Source organism: Gossypium hirsutum, chromosome A08 (genome assembly GCF_007990345.1).
Source record: "Gossypium hirsutum isolate 1008001.06 chromosome A08, Gossypium_hirsutum_v2.1, whole genome shotgun sequence".
In the NCBI taxonomy this organism is placed as follows: Eukaryota; Viridiplantae; Streptophyta; class Magnoliopsida; order Malvales; family Malvaceae; genus Gossypium; species Gossypium hirsutum.
In genome coordinates this window covers 81,569,525-81,573,024 of record NC_053431.1, presented here as the reverse complement: position 1 = coordinate 81,573,024, position 3,500 = coordinate 81,569,525, and the positions used below count along the sequence as shown (strand labels likewise).

The window sequence follows — 3,500 nt, the reverse complement described above, 5'->3', positions numbered from 1 at the left end:
TGTAATTGCTTAAAAAGTTCAAGAAACTTACCGAATTGTGCATCAATACGATCTTTTTTAATTTTGCTAGATATGGAACCAGTAGTGTATATTCATCCGGCACTGGTTTGTCACTATTTTCGGGTTTTTCTTCCCTCCTATTGCTTTCCACGGCTTCTTGTGCTAACTTCTTTTTAGATTCCGCTAACACTTTCCCACTCCTTAGTGTAACCGCTTTGACATGCTATCTTGATTTGGTATTACTAAATAAATTTCCTGGTGGTCTTTCCGAGATTAGTTTGGAAAGCTAGCTTATCTGAGTTTCGAGTCCTTGGATCGATGCTTGTTGATTTTTAAGTGCTGTCTCAGTATTTTGGAAACAGGTTTCTGACACTAAGATGAATTTAGAAAGCATTTCTTCAAGGTTTGGTTTCTTCTCTTGTTGATAAGGTGGCTGTTGAAAACCCTGAGGATTTTGTGGCTTTTGATTCCCTTGACCACCCTAGGAGAAATTTGGGTGGTTCCTCCAACCTACATTATAAGTATTACTGTATGGGTGATTTTGAGATCGGAAGTTATTGTGACCCATATAGTTGACTTGTTCTTCTTCAGTTGTAGGATTGAAGGATTGGTATTCTATATGCAGACCTCTGCCACTTGAGTCACACTTCATTACTGGATGTACCTGTGTAGAACCAAGTAAACCGTCAATCTTTTTATTGAGAAGTTCTACCTGATTAGAGAGTATGGTTACTGAATCAAAGTTATAAATGCTGGCTGTTTTCATTGGCTTTGTCCTCATAACTTGATAAATTCATAGGCACCTTCCGGTGTTTTATTGTTGATGGTTCCGCCAGCAGCTGCGTCAACCATTTGCCGAGTCGAGGGATTCAGGCCATTGTGGAATGTTTGTACTTGAAGCCAAAGCGGTAACCTATGGTGAGGGCACCTTCTCAGTAAGTCCTTGTATCTCTCCCATGCATCGTAAAGTGTTTCTAAATCCATCTGCACAAAAGAAGAGATATCATTACGTAATTTAGCCGTTTTAGCCGGTGGAAAATATTTCAGTAAAAATTTCTCGGTCATTTGTTCCCAAATAGTGATAGACCCTTGTGGTAATGAGTTCAACCACTGTTTAGCTTTATTTTTCAGTGAAAAGGGAAACAATCGAGGACGTATGGCATCATCAGAAATGCCATTGATTTTAAATGTATCGCAAAATTCCAGAAAGTTCGCTAAGTGAGCGTTGGGATCTTCATCCTGCAAACCATCAAACTGAACAAACTACTGTATCATCTGAATAGTGTTAGATTTTAGTTCAAAATTATTTGCAGCTACAGCAGGTCTAACTATGCTAGATTCAGCTCCTGTTAAAGAAGGTTTAGCGTAATCATACATAGTACGTGGAGCAGGATTTTGATTAGCAGCAATTGCAGGAGGAAGCTGATTGCCTTGGTTTTCAGCCATCTCGTCAGTTGAGGGTTGAGTATCGTCTTCTCACTTGTTCCCTATGTATCGTAAGCTACGCCTTATTTCTCTTTGATTTCTACGAACTGTGCGATCGATTTCTTCGTCAAAAAGTAATGGTCCTGACGGGTTTCTTCTAGTCATTAACTATAAAAACCTGCCAAGAGAAAAAATAAGTAAATTAATAAATAATAATAATAATAAATTAAATTTCAAGAAAAATAAATGGCTAAAGTAATAAAAATTTAGCGTTCCTAATATTTTGAATCCCCGGCAACAGTGCCAAAAACTTGATCGCGTGATTCGTAACAAGTAATAAATATTTATAATGAAGATCAAACCTGGACTAACTATTATCACGATGAAAAGGCAAGCCCACCTATCAAACAATAGTATAGTAATGGCAAGACCGGGATATCGTACCCAAGGGAACCAAAAGTACTAATAATAATTATCTTTTTGTTATCTAGCCTAGAAATAAAGAGGGGTTGTTTATTAAACTAATTATCTAAACTAGGAACGCACAAAGAAAAGAATTGGGGAATTGCTTTTGGGAAAATCAATTGACTTGAGACAATACCTAAGGAAAAATCCACCTAGACTTTACTTGTCATTTTGGCTTCGAACCGGATGATATATTCATTCAACTTGTTCCGTAGAGATCCCTAAGTTATGTTATTGTCCTTATTCAAGACTAATAACGTCTAATCCCTAAATTGAATAACCGAGACTTTTCTCTAATTGACACCTAGGATTGCATTAACTCGATCTAGGATCCCCTTATTAGGTTTCACCCTAATCTGACAAAATCTTGTCACCCTATTTCTAGGCGCGCAATCAACTCCGCTTGATTATGACAAAAGTACTCTTAGACAAGGTCTATTCCTCCTCTGAATAAGAGCATGTCTTGAATCAGTATCCTGGGATATCAAAACAAGAATTAAGTACATATAATTAAAAACAAGTTAAATATTTATCATACGATTCAGAGATTAATAACAAGATTCATCTTAGGTTTCATTCCCCTTAGGTATTTAGGGGATTTAGTTCATAATTAAATAAGAAAACATCTCAGAAGAATAAAGAATACAAAACATAAAGAAAACCCAAAACTCCTGAAGGGAAATTGAGGAGAGATCTTCAGTCTTGATGATGAATTCGACTTCTGCGATGGATCAATCGACTTCTTTGAGGTAATTCCTTACCCTCCTTCTTCGTTCCCCTTTTCCTCCTCCTCTAGTGTATATTTATAGGCTTTGGAATGCCTAGAAACCCTCAAAAGTGGCCTTTTCTGAATTGGGCTTAACTTGGGCTCGGCAGGGACACGCCCATGTGACACAGTCGTGAGACGTGATTGCTAGGCCGTGTTCGATCCGTTAAATTGAAAATGGCCGTGTGGGTCAATGGCGAGGCCGTGTGAATCGTGAAAGCCTTGGTTGACAACCTCGAAAGACACGGGTGTGTGAGCTTCCCGTGTGGCAAGGCTTAGGCCGTGTCATATTCTCAATTTGGTCTGTTTTGTCCCTTTTTGGCTCGTTTTTGGCTCCTATTGACTCTTGGTGCTCTCCTGAGTACAAAACATAAAATTAAAGCATTAGGAGTATCGAATTCACCAATTCTAATGAGAAATCATCTATAAAATGCATTAAACATGGGGTAAAAATATGTATAATTTACGGTTTATCAATTAGAATTAGAATTTTTTTTAACTGTTAAATTATACTAAGAATTCTACTTTAATTCCAACTATTCTCACTATAAATTCCACCCTTACTTCCCTCAATTCATTCATCACTCAAATCCCTTAAGTGCCGCAAGCTCTTAGCCACAACATCACCCAGCAGTCGGCCAGGAAATGCCCAGTAGACCTCACGAACGCCTGCCCATCTTGCGCTGCCTTACGCGCCTGGCCCTGCTCAGCGCCTGCTGCTCCAGCCCTAGCTGCCCAAGCCGTGTCTCGTGCCTGCGCCTAGCGCCTGCACCAGGCCTGCTCGATGAGGCTCCGCGCGCTACTTCCACACCTAGCCCAGCTCCCGCGTGCACTGCTGCCTACT

At 39.5% G+C, this 3,500-nt stretch overlaps 1 non-coding gene across 1 annotated transcript; it reads left to right on the top strand.

The window, feature by feature from the left end:
* The first annotated feature begins 910 nt into the window (after nt 1–910).
* Nucleotides 911–1,017, top strand: LOC121205691 (small nucleolar RNA R71). Its single transcript, XR_005900767.1, has one exon. It is a non-coding gene; the product is annotated as a small nucleolar RNA R71 (small nucleolar RNA).
* Nucleotides 1,018–3,500: the final 2,483 nt, after the last annotated feature.